At 39.1% G+C, this 14,169-nt stretch overlaps 1 pseudogene; it reads right to left on the bottom strand.

Annotated features, from left to right (window-relative positions):
* Window positions 1-12,714: 12,714 nt before the first annotated feature.
* LOC147959082 (uncharacterized) lies at window positions 12,715-13,741 on the bottom strand (annotated as a pseudogene).
* Window positions 13,742-14,169: the final 428 nt, after the last annotated feature.

Genomic DNA, 14,169 nt, shown 5'->3' on the forward strand with positions numbered 1-14,169 from the left:
GTGTCGCCTTTGAGAGTTACATTGATATTAACAGTACCGCACCTTCAATTGAAGAGAGTTGGTATCCGAAGCCTTTCTAGCCATACCGGCAATACTAGCACATATATTCCAGCAAGTTCCACTTTGCTGATTTTACTCTGATGCTTAAGGTTTTCCCGTTATATCTACACTATGATCTGTGTAGCTGCTTTGTGTCGCACTAGCAGCAGTCCACTCTTGAAGCTAAACACTGCAATGACTTACAAAATTGGCACCAAGGCATTGAGTGCCATTCTGGATGCAGTGAAACTCGTACGCTCCCCACCTGTTGATTCTTGTTCAGAATATCATCCTAATGACTATTCTAACCTTGAGGAGTCAAAGGCAGATGGCCTGTCCTGTTCACCCATCAAGGTGCCTGTTCTAATTTGGCAATGTTTTATTGATTGCGGGTATCTTGCATATGTTGTCTTTCATTTCTTCTACTTTGTTGCACCGCCATCTGCTTAGTTTACTCATCATATATGTCGATATGCCATGCCCATCCATTATCAATACATATTCCATCTGTCATCATACCATGTTTTTCCACTCAAATGATGTTCTTGTGCATCAGACATCAAAAAGGAAGAGGGTGATTGCCAAACCTAAAGGAGCACCAGCAAAGTCCTTGAAAAACATGGTGGTGCCGGAGAAATCAGACAGCACCCCACTTATATTGGATGTACAACCAGTGACACAAAACGTAGGACCGACTCCAGCAGACTGTACCCATACTTCACTGGCCACACCACTAGCCCCACCACACAGGACCTGCACTCCAGCAAAAGGTATACTGATTTCATTTGCCATAGCACTAGCTGTATCATAGAAAAATCCCACTCTAGCAAAAAGTATAGCAAGTCCACTGGCCGAAGACCTATCCCAACTGCAGAGACGGCCAATTCCTGCAGATTGGAACCCCATTCCATTTATTCCCAGTTTAAAAGACAATGCTTTCAATGTTGTTAGGGACTACGTGCATATATTCCCATCATGGGAAGATTATTGTGAAGACAAACACCATTTTCACATCTTCCTGTCCAACTTACGTGTAAGTGCTATTATTCATGGTTATTATTTTCTTGTTTTCTGCTGATTGAACACATGAATGATTTACATTACATTGTTGTAACTAGGCGAGGGTCAATCTCGATAGTCATGACGAGGAAAGCTTGCTTGTGCTTTTCAAGGAACCATTGCAGCAGTATCGGTGTTACCTGAGGAAATCACACTTTGATGGCAAGTCTATAAACGAATTTCCGGTGAAGTCTCCTGTGCTAAATTTAGAAGACATTGAATGGAAAAACCTTTTTATGCACTGGTCTCGTTCCCAGGATGAGGTACTGTCTATGAAATCACATGACAATTTGAACTTCTACTTTTCCGCATGTGCCTTACGGATCTTTTTTGCAGGAAATCTGCTCGAAGAAGAATTCCAGTTTGACAAGAACGATAGGATATCGCAAATATGCTGCCCGCTGCTTTGCTCTTGTTAGTACCTGTTGATATGTATCACTGTACTTGCATACATACCTGGTTCATTATGTGACAGCAGTATGCATGATAGCTTGCTTATCAATTGTTCGCTCCAAATTATCTGATCTGTATGAATGGTTACATTAGTGTAGAATATATCCAATGCCAATGTTTTTTTAGCTCTGCATTTTTCTTGTAAGTACATGCTGTCCTTTATCAGTTTACTTATAATGACAGGTAGTTGTTCATGTACCATCACTATGCAGCTTATTTTCCTTTGCTCTCCATTTTCTACACATCAGATCTATATTTACTCTTACCAAAAGGTTGGTACTGAAGAAGTTTAGATGTGCATTACTCTTGGCTGTACCTTTTGCCTGTATCGCTGCACTTACATTTATAGCTACTTGGTTATGTAGCATCACTCTTCATCTTATCTTAAATATTCTCCATTTTTTCTTATATTATCACATCTATATTTACTCTTAACAAAATGTAGAATAAAGGCAATGCTTTTGAAGAAGATTCTATGCTAAACTTCTTGAATTGCCCCCCCCATCAGCATGGACAAGGCCTTTATAGAGCCTGTCTTCACCAATAATGTAAGTTTGTCCATCTCAAGCCTTCAAACTTTGTTGTATATATTTGGTTAGGCATGACTGCAACAGCTGTTTATTTTTGGTGTTTGCATCAAATTGCTTGTTTAAAGTTTATTATGTAGTTCATAAACAAAATTTTGTCCTTTCTCAATTTAAGTTTTCAGTTGTACAACCAACTTCCTTCTTCATACCATGTAAATTAAACTATACAGAGCAAGTGATCTTCTTTTGCACTGCATGTATGCTTCTGTTCTTCATCTGTAATCCAGTGGTGTGGTGAACCTACCCACCACAGCACAATGTCATATTCTGCAATGTCTTAAATATGAACAATGTCATATCATTCTACTATTATTTAAACCGTCTCTTTATTTGCCAATCTAAAATGGTATAAATTGACAGCACACTAACCATTGATACTTATGAGTTCTTGATCTTTAATCCAGTGGTGTCGTGAAGCTGCCAACTCCTTCACAATGTCATTTCCTGCCATGTCTTGACCTGAACAATACCATATTGTGTTAATGCAAATTTAAACTATGTCACTTTATTCGTCAGTAAGAAATGTGATGAATTGTCAGCACTGATACTTTTATGTGCAAAATGTGTCATCTGTCTGCTTGTTTATCTTTCAGAGTGAGGAAGATATAAGTGTTGAACAAGCGCAGTCTCATCATCTTGCTCAGCTGCTTGCGCTGCAGCTCCCCAACAGGGCTAACCTTTCTTGAACTCTATTGAAGTGCTGTCGGTTTTGTATATTATTTTGTCGGAATGTTTATTTGCACTGGTGGCGATCTTTGATGCCCAGTGTATGTAATCTGCTGTCTGCTTGTGCTTTATTATCATAGTGGCGAACTTTGATGCCCAGTGGATGTAATATGCCATAATTTGTTTATTGTATAGTATAGGTTTTTTCTTATTCACGATGCTGCAGTTATTTTAGTGTATATATATCCTGTCTTCGCAGTAAACCGGCCAAACCATAAAATTACGGTACATAATCGGGCCGTCATGCAATCACGATGTAGGTTGGGCCTGAAACGTGCCGATCAGCTCACGGGCCGGCAGCAGCCCGAAATGAACCCCGACCCATGATTGTGCGAATCAAATCATGGGCTTTTAACAAGCCGAAAAATGGTCTCGGTCCTTGTTTGGCCCAATCAGATATCGGCTGCGAGCAGGCCGGATGCAAATCGGGTCGTAGTTAGGCCCAACTATATGATGGGCTTTTAACAGGCTGAAATTAATATAGGAACGAAATGTTAAACGGGCCCTTAACATGCCAAAACTAATATCAGGCCGAATTACTAAGTGGGCCTTTAGCAAGTGGGCCCAAAAGCATAATGTCCAGTTGACGCGCCGAATCCGATATGGGCCATAATTAGGCCCAAAACCTCTTAAAGGGCTGGACCTGATCTGGGCCGTAATTTGGCCCAGAACGTGGTAGGCTTTTAACAGGCTGGATCTCATATGGGCCACTATTAGGCCCGGAGCGTGGCAGGCCATTAATAGACCGTATCAAATATGGGCCGACATTTGGCCCAAAACATGGCAGCCAGTTAATGGGCCGGCCTACTAGGGTCCTCAAAATCTTGTGGGCCTACAGCTGGGCCGGCCCATTAATGTCGGCGAAATATCGTGGGCCTTTAGCTGGGCCAGCCCATTATGATCCGCAAGAATTTTGTGGGCCTTTACCGGGGCCGGCCTATTATGGCACACGAAAATCTTGTGGGCCTTTACTTGGGCCGGCCCATTATGGCCCCCCGAAATCTTGTGGGCCTTTAGCTGGGCCAGCCCATTATGGTCCGCAAAATCTCGTGGGCCTTTAGCTAGGCCGGCCCATTATGGTCTGTGAAATCTTGTGGGCCTTTAGGTGGGCCGGCCCATTTAAACTTGTTGGGCCGTGCCACGTGTCGAAGTATCATAGGCGCATTCTGTCCAGTGAGTGGATGACATATGTCCCGACGATGAGCTGACACGTGTTTCCTCTAGCCAATGATGATTTTACACATGGAAAATCCCCATTGGTCGGGGCTGTTAATGGGTTACCAGATCCAAAACCCGACCCGATAGCTTAACGGCGTTCCGTTATGGTGGATGCCACGTATCGGTCACCCTTGACGAAAGCACTTCTGTGACGCGCGATTTATCGTCATGGAAGTGGACACTTCCGTGATGATAATTTTGGTAATGTCATGGAACACTTCTACGACAGCACATGTATGACTATCTTGATTCTATCATAAATTTGTCATGGATGTACATGCATGACAAAAAGGCGACCTACTGTGACAAACACGTATCATCACGGAAGTGTATTTTTTTGTAGTGCATAGATAAGCACATGCAAGACATACATCAAGTGTTCTCAAATCCTTAAAGACTCAATCCGATAAGATAACTTCAAAGGGAAAACACAATCCATTACAAGAGAGTAGAGGGGGAGAAACATCACAGGATCCAACTATAATAGCAAAGCTCACGATACATCAAGATCGTGCCAAATCAAGAACACGAGAGAGAGAGAGATCAAACACATAGCTACTGGTACATACCCTCATCCCCGAGGGTGAACTACTCCCTCCTCGTCATGGAGAGCGCCGGGATGATGAAGATGGCCACCGGAGAGGGATTCCCCCCTCCGAAAGGGTGCTGGAACGGGTCTAGATTGGTTTTTGGTGGCTACAGAGGCTTGCGGTTGCGGAACTCTCGGTCTAGATTATTTTCTGGAGGTTTATGTATTTATAGGAATTTTTGGCATCAGGAACAAGTCAGCGGGATCCCCGAGTCGTCCACGAGATAGGGCGGCGTGCCCGGGGGGGTAGGGCGCGCCCCCCACCCTCGTGGATGGCCCGTGACTCTTCTGGCCCAACTCTTTTACTCCGGGGGCTTCTTTTGGTCCATAAAAAACCATCAAAAATTGGCATGTCAATTGGACTCCATTTGGTATTCCTTTTCTGTAAAACTCAAAAACAAGGAAAAATAGAAACTGGCACTGGGCTCTAGGTTAATAGGTTAGTCCCAAAATCATATAAAATAGCATAGAAATGCATATAAAACATCCAAGATGGATAATATAATAGCATGGAACAATAAAAAATTATATATACGTTGGAGACGTATCAAGCATCCCCAAGCTTAATTCCTACTCGTCCTCGAGTAGGTAAATGATAAAAACAGAATTTTTGATGTGGAATGCTACCTAACATATTTATCCATGTAACTCTCTTTATTGTGGCAAGAATATTCAGATCCGAAAGATTCAAGACAAAAGTTTAATATTGACATAAAAATAATAATACTTCAAGCTTACTAACAAAGTAATCATGTCTTCTCAAAATAACATGGTCAAAGAAAGCTATCCCTACAAAATCATATAGTCTGACTATGCTCTATCTTCATCACACAAAATATTAAAATCATGCACAACCCTGATGACAAGCCAAGCAATTGTTTCATACTTTTGATGTTCTCAAACTTTTTCAATCTTCACGCAATACATGAGCGTGAGCCATGGACATAGCACTATAGGTGGAATAGAATGGTGGTTGTGGAGAAGACAAAAAGGAGAAGATAGTCTCACATCAACTAGGCGTATCAACGGGCTATGGAGATTCCCATCAATATATATCAATGTGAGTGAGTAGGGATTGCCATGCAACGGATGCACTAGAGCTATAAGTGTATGAAAGCTCAAAAAGAAACTAAGTGGGTGTGCATCCAACTCGCTTGCTCACGAAGACCTAGGGCATTTTGAGGAAGCCCATCATTGGAATATACAAGCCAAGTTCTATAATGAAAAATTCCCACTAGTATATGAAAGTGACAAAGTAGGAGACTCTCTATCATGAAGATCATGGTGCTACTTTGAAGCACAAGTGTGGAAAAAGGATAGTAACATTGCCCCTTCTCTCTTTTTTCCCTCACTTTTTAATTTGGGCCTTTTCTCTCTTCTTTTTTTGGCCTCTTTTTTTCTTCTTTTTTTAATTTTTCGTCTGGAGTCTCATCATGACTTGTGGGGGAATCATAGTCTCCATCATCCTTTCCTCACATGGGACAATGCTCTAATAATGATGATAATCACACTTTTATTTACTTACAACTCGATACTTAGAACAAAATATGACTCTATGTGAATGCCTCCAGCGGTGTACCGGGATGTGCAACGATTCATGAGTGACATGTATGAAATTATGAATGGTGGATTTGCCACAAATACGATGTCAACTACATGATCATGCAAAGCAATATGACAATGATGGAGCGTGTCATACTAAACGGAACGGGGAAAAGTTGCAGGGCAATATATCTCGGAATGGCTATGGAAATGCCATAATAGGTAGGTATGGTGGCTATTTTTAGGAAGGTAATGGTGGGTGTTATGGTACCGGTGAAAGTTGCGTGGCACAAGAGAGGTTAGCAATGGTGGAAGGGTGAGAGTGTGTATAATCCATGGACTCAACATTAGTCATAAAGAACTCACATACTTATTGCAAAAATCTATTAGTTATCGAATCAAAGTCCTACGTGCATGCTCCTAGGGGGGATAGATTGGTAGGAAAAGACCATCGCTCGTCCCCGACCGCCACTCATAAGGAAGACAATCAAAAAATAAATCATGCTCCGACTTCATCACATAACGGTTCACCATACGTGCATGCTACGGGAATCACAAACTTTAGCACAAGTATCTCTCAAATTCACAACTACTCAACTAGCATGACTCTAGTATCACCATCTTCATATCTCAAAACAATCATCAAGTATCAAATTTCTCATAGTATTCAATGCACTTTATATGAAAGTTTTTATTATACCCATCTTGGATGCCTATCATATTAGGACTAATTTCATAACCAAAGAAAATTACCATGCTGTTCTAAAAGACTCTCAAAATAATATAAGTGAAGCATGAGAGATCAATAATTTCTATAAAATAAAACCACTGCCGTGCTCTAAAAGGATATAAGTGAAGCAATAGAGCAAATGACAAACTACTCCGAAATATATAAGTGAAGATCAATGAGTAGTCGAATAATTATGCAACTATGTGAAGACTCTCTAATATTTAAGAATTTCAGATCTTGGTATATTATTCAAACAACAAGCAAAAAAAATGACGCTCCAAGCAAAACACATATCATGTGGTGAATAAAAATATAGCTCCAAGTAAGGTTACCGATAGACGAAGACGAAAGAGGGGATGCCTTTCGGGGCATCCCGAAGCTTAGGCTCTTGGTTGTCCTTGAATATTACCTTGGGGTTCCTTGGGCATCCCCAAGCTTAGGCTCTTTCCACTCCTTATTCCATAGTCCATCGAATCTTTACCCAAAACTTGAAAACTTCACAACACAAAACTCAACAGAAAACTCGTAAGCTCCGTTAGTATAAGAAAGCAAATCACCACTTAGGTACTGTCAAGACAAGATTCATAATTTTTCTCACATGATGCCTACTGTACCATATCATTTCTACAATTTATATTAAGCAATATAATCCATAGAAACTAGAAAACAAGCAAACTATGCATTGAAAACAGAATCTGCCAAAAACAGAATAGTCTGTAGTAATCTGTAACTCTCTAATACTTCTGTAACTCCAAAAATCCTGAGAAATTAGTAAGTCCTAGGAAATTTGTATATTGATCTAATGTAGTTATAATTGGCATTTTATCGCTCTCTGGTAAAAAATAAATTATTTTCATGAGCGCATACTTTCTTTTTATATCAGCAAGATCAAACAATAATCACCCAAGAAGATCCTAAAGGCTTTACTTAGCACAAACACTAATTAAAACATAAAAAACACAATCATAACAGAGGCTATATTAATTATTCATTACTAAAAAGGAACAAAAGGCAAAGAATAAAAATAAAACTGGGTTGCCTCCCAACATGCGCTATCGTTTAACGCCCCTAGCTAGGCATGATGATTTCAATGATGCTCTCATAAAAGATAAGAATTGAAACATAAAGATAGCATCATGAAGAATATTACTATCACATTTAAGTCTAACGCACTTCCTATTCATAGGGATTTTGTGAGCAAAAAATTTATGGGAACAATAATCAACTAGCATAGGAAAGCAAAACAAGCATAACTTCAAGATTTTAAGCACATAGAGAGGAAACTTGATATTATTGTAATTCCTACAAGCATATATTCCTCCCTCATAATAATTTTCAGTAACATCATGAATGAATTCAACAATATAACTATCACATAAAGCATTATTTTCATGAGCCACAAGCATAGAATTTTTATTACTCTCCACATAAGCAATTTTTTTATCATTCGGAATAGCGGCAGTATCATAAGAAACTTGAATACTATAAATTGTTTCCACATTAAAAGAGTAATGTTCAGAAAAAGGGTAATCATAATCTTGACAAGTTTTATCATCACAATAGTCATCATAAATAGGAGGGATTCTATCATCATAATAAATTTGCTCGTCAAAAACTTGGGAGACTAAAAATATCATCTTCATTAAACATAGAATCCCCAAGCTTGGGACAAACATTAATTGCAGAAAATAAATTCTCAAACATGTCATTCTCATCCAACATAGCATCCCCAAGCTTGGACCTTTTCATACCATAAGCATAATCACTCTCATCATTAATAGTATGGATAGCACCAATAGTATAACAATTATCATCATCACAATGAGTAATAGGAGAAACATCATTTGTGAGGGATACCTTTTTACCTTTGCTTCTCCGTCTTTTCTTTCTCTTCTTCACATTATGTGTGGGTTTAATCCTCTTTTTGGAGCTCCCTATTAATGAGATTGGTTAAATAGAAGGCTCCTCCTCGTTACCTGATTCATCATAAGAAATAATAGGAGGATATTGGGAAGTCTCTTCCCTTTCATTAGTATTCTATTCATATTCTATTTATTTTCTTGTCTTTATGTAATTGGAAATATAAGGATTTTCAATGCAATTCACCGCACAATACATATAAATTTCCTCTAAATCAAAATCAAGAACTTTATCAAGGACAAATTCTGGAAGATCTTTAGTTATACGCTTCATTTCTTCATAACCCACAAGCAAACTAAGTTCATTATGATGTGCAAGGGAAATCAAGTCATCACAATTTTCGGACACGATTCGATCATGCAACAATTTGCATTAGATATTTAAATGATCACGTTCATTGCAAAGTTCACAAGGATGGCTAAGAAAATTTAAATTTTCAACACAAACATCGAGCCTTTCTTGCAACCATTTAGTTTCTAAATACTCATGCCTCTTGCAAAATCTATCTTCCCTATTTGGTGTGTACTTGCAAACTCTATGCACTCCACAAAAATTGACATGCTTATAAGAGGCATTTTCATCATGACTAGTGCAATCATCATTAGTTATATGGATATTCAAAGAGTTCATACTAAGAACATTGCAATCATGCTCATCATTCAAAGATTCAGTGCCAAACATTCTAATGCATTCTTCTTCTAACACTTTGGCACAATTATCGGAATCCTTATTTTCATGGAAGACATTAAAAAGATGAAGCATATGAGGTATCCTCAATTCCAATTTTTATAGTTTTCTTTTATAGACTAAACTAGTGATAAAACAAGAAACAAAAAGATTCGATTGCAAGATCCAAATATATACCTTCAAGCGCTAACCTCCCCAGCAATGGTGCCAGAAAAGTGCTTGATATCTACTACACAACCTTCTTCTTGTATACGTTGTTGGGCCTCCAAGTGCAGAGGATTGTAGGACAGTAGAAAATTTCCCTCAAGTGGATGACCTAAGGTTTATCAATCCGTGGGAGGCGTAGGATGAAAATGGTCTCTCTCAAGCAACCCTGTAACCAAATAACAAAGAGTCTCTTGTGTCCCCAACACACCCAATACAATGGTAAATTGTATAGGTGCACTAGTTCGGCTAAGAGATGGTGATACAAGTGCAATATGGATGGTAGATACAGGTTCTTGTAATCTGAAAATATAAAAACAGCAACGTAACTAATGATAAAAGTGAGCGAAAACGGTATTGCAATGCATTGAAACAAGGCCTAGGGTTCATACTTTCACTAGTGCAAGTTCTCTCAACAATAATAACATAATTGGATCATATAACTATCCCTCAACATGCAACAAAGAGTCACTCCAAAGTCACTAATAGCGGAGAACAAACGAAGAGATTATTGTAGGGTATGAAACCACCTCAAAGTTATCCTTTCTAATCGATCTATTCAAGAGTCCGTAGTAAAATAACACGAAGCTATTCTTTCCGTTCAATCTATCCTAGAGTTCGTACTATAATAACACCTTAAGACACGAATCAACCAAAACCCTAATGTCACCTAGATACTCCAATGTCACCTCAAGTATCCATCGGTATGATTATACGATATGCATCACACAATCTCAGATTCATTTATTCAACCAACACAAAGAACTTCAAAGAGTGCCCCAAAGTTTCTAACAGAGAGTCAAGACGAAAACGTGTACCAACCCCTATGCATAAGTTCATGAGGTGACGGAATCTACAAGTTGATCACCAAAACATACATCAAGTGGATCACGTGAATATCCCATTTTCACCACAGATAAGCACATGCAAGACATACATCAAGTGTTCTCAAATCCTTAAAGACTCAATCCGATAAGATAACTTCAAAGGGAAAACTCAATCCATTACAAGAGAGTAGAGGGGGAGAAACATCATAAGATCCAACTATAATAGCAAAGCTCGTGATACATCAAGATCGTGCCAAATCAAGAACACGAGAGAGAGAGAGATCAAACACATAGCTACTGGTACATACCCTCAGCCCCGAGGGTGAACTACTCCCTCCTCGTCATGGAGAACGCCGGGATGATGAAGATGGCCATCGGAGAGGGATTCCCCCCTCCGGCAGGGTGCCGGAACGGGTCTAGATTGGTTTTCGGTGGCTATAGAGGCTTGCGGCTGCGGAACTCCCGATCTAGGTTATTTTCTAGAGGTTTCTGTATTTATAGGAATTTTTGGCATCAGGAACAAGTCAGGGGGATCCCCGAGTCATCCACGAGATAGGGTGGTGCGCCCAGGGGGTAGGGCACACCCCCACCCTCGTGGACGGCCGGGACTCTTCTGGCCCAACTCTTTTACTCCGAGGGGCTTCTTTTGGTCCATAAAAAACCATTAAAAATGGCACGTCAATTGGACTCCGTTTGGTATTCCTTTTCTGTAAAACTCAAAAACAAGGGAAAAAATAGAAACTGGCACTGGGCTCTAGGTTAATAGGTTAGTCCCAAGAATTATATAAAATAGCATATAAATGCATAAAAAACATCTAAGATGGATAATATAATAGCATGGAACAATAAAAAATTATAGATATGTTGGAGATGTATCAGTGGGCCCCCTCTGGTAGTAATTTTCTCCAATATTCCTCATATATTTGATAATAAGTCTCCGTGAAGTTTCAACTTGTTTGGAGTTGTGCATAATAGGTGGCCTCACGTAGCTTTTCGAGGTCCAGATTTCCAGCTGCCGGAATTCTCCCTCTTTGTGTATACCTTGCATATTATGAGAGAAAGGCATTAGAATTACTCCAAAATGCATTATTATGGATAAAAACATCATAAATAATAGTAAGAAAACATGATGCAAAATGGACGTATCAGGCGCTGATTTGCTTGGTACTCTATTGAGAATGTGAATGGCGGTTTTAGGCGCCTTCATCCATAATCCCAATAGCAAGGTGGAATAACTCATCATACTGCGCACCATATCCATAAGTGTACGGTTACGCCTTTCAGCTACTCCATTTTACTGAGGCTCTCCTGGCATTGAATATTGGGCCACTATGCCAGTCTCCTGTAAGAACTTTGCAAAAGGTCCAGGGACTTGGCCATATGGAGTGTGCGACCGTAGTGCTCCCCCCATGGTCAGATCTTACTATCTTTATTCTTTTATCATGCTGATTTTCAACTTTAGCTTTGAATATTTTAAATTTATCCAACGCTTCAGATCTTTCTTTGATTGGATAAATATAACCATATCGGGAGTAATCGTCTGTGAATGTTATGAATGAGTCATAGCCATCCACACATTTTACCGGAAATGGTCCACAAATGTCAGTGTGAATTATTTCTAGTATTCTTGTGCTATGATTTGCACCCTTTTTATTTGTTTTACATACTTTCCTTTAATGCAATCTAGGCATTGCTCTATGTTTGAGAACTCTAATGGAGGAAGAATTACAATTTTAACTAGTCCTTATTCTTCCCCTCGAAATATGGCCCAAGCGACAGTGCCATAATTTCGAAGAGTCATGAGTTCTCTTTCTTTTCTTCTGTTCTTTATTCGACGCGGAAACATGCTCATTCACATTACACACAGAATAAATTTTTTCACGCAGTGATAATAAATAAAGCTCATTGTGAAGTAAAGCATCACCCACATAAGCATTATTAAACCATATGGCACACTTGCCATGTCCAAAATATCATTCATAATGATCTTTGTGTAAACACGAAATAGTAATCAAGTTTATGTGACATGAAGTAACATATAAAACATCTCTAAGCAGAAGTTTGAATCCATCAGCTAACTCCAGGTAGATGTCACCGATAGCATTAATTTCTGCTTGAACTCCATTTGCAACTTCAATGCATCTTTCGCTTCTTTGCATAGTCCGCGTCGAATGGAATCCCTGTAATGAATTTGCAACATGAATGGTTGCACCTGAGTCAATCCACAAAGTAGATTTCAAAAACTGTGTATGCAAGGATTCATTTACAAAGGAAACAACGTTGTTCCCTCTCTTTGCCATTATGGACTTCAGCCAAACACGACAGTCTTTCTTGTAGTGCCCAGTCTGCTTACAATGGAGACATGTGTATTTTTCCACTGGAAAAGACTTTTGATGATGCTGATGGTGCGTGGGAGCTTTTCCATGTGGCTTTGAAGGAGAACCTTTGCTACTTTGATTGTAGTACTTTTTCTTATTATCCCTTGCATAGTTTAGAGAACCACCATATGAGGTTTTAAGTCTTTCCTCTTCTTGCACACACATGGCTATGGTATTTTCAATGTCCCATTTTCCAGGTGACATGTTCTAGTTGACAACAAAAGTGTCAAATTCTTTTGGTAGTGAAGCCATGACCGGGTGAACAAGGAGAGCAGGCTTGAGCTCCAAATCCTCATCCATGGGTTTAAGCTTAGCTGCCATGTTGCTCATCCTGAGGATGTGCTCTCTTATGTCATGTCCACCACCTGTGTACTTTTCTGTCACCAGCTACTTTAGGAACTGGGTGGCATATATCTTTGAAGAACCAGTGAACTGGCTCTTTATCTTTCAAGAAACTCCCCTACGGAAGTACACTCTACAATTGAGCCCACAATAGCGTTCTCAATTGTGTTCTTTATGAAAGCCATGCAATTCTTATTTGCGTTGATCCACTTTTGATTTTCAAGGTAATATGACATCTCCACTAGAGCATAATCCCTTTTCTTTTTCTCCCAAGCATCATCATCATCTGTTGCACCTTTGACTAGCTCTGCTGGTTTGACCGGCTGTGGAGCGTCCACAACCCAGTCCACCTCAGCACAGACAAAGGACAAGTCAACTTTCTTTCTCCACTTAGTATAGTTATCACCTCTGAGGGTTGGAACATCCTTGAGGCAACTCATCAAGTGGTACCCTCCTGAAACCACAATCGAGTGTGATCATGACAACAATTGCATGTATTAATCCAACGTTGGTCAAAATTAAAACATACAACTGTTTATACAATTAAATCTATATCACCGTTGGGCAAAAGTAGAAATAAACACACCTTTTATAACAATCTATAAATCATGATCATCTTTTTAACAACGTTGGTCATAAAAATAACAAAATCATATTTACATCATTAATTACTTTTAACATGGTCTTAAAATTTAATTCTCATTAAACTTTTATTTACTTTTAAAAGAGCATTTATATTTATTTTTCATGAATAAAAGTCATGAACTTTACTATTGTCAGAAACTTTTATTTTTCTTTTACAAGAGCACTTTTATTTATTTTATATTTTGCAGCGGAAAACATGAATAAAAAATTCATGAACTTTACT

Source organism: Triticum urartu, chromosome 7A (genome assembly GCF_056163025.1).
Source record: "Triticum urartu cultivar PI428250 chromosome 7A, HENAU_Tu73, whole genome shotgun sequence".
NCBI lineage: Eukaryota > Viridiplantae > Streptophyta > Magnoliopsida > Poales > Poaceae > Triticum > Triticum urartu.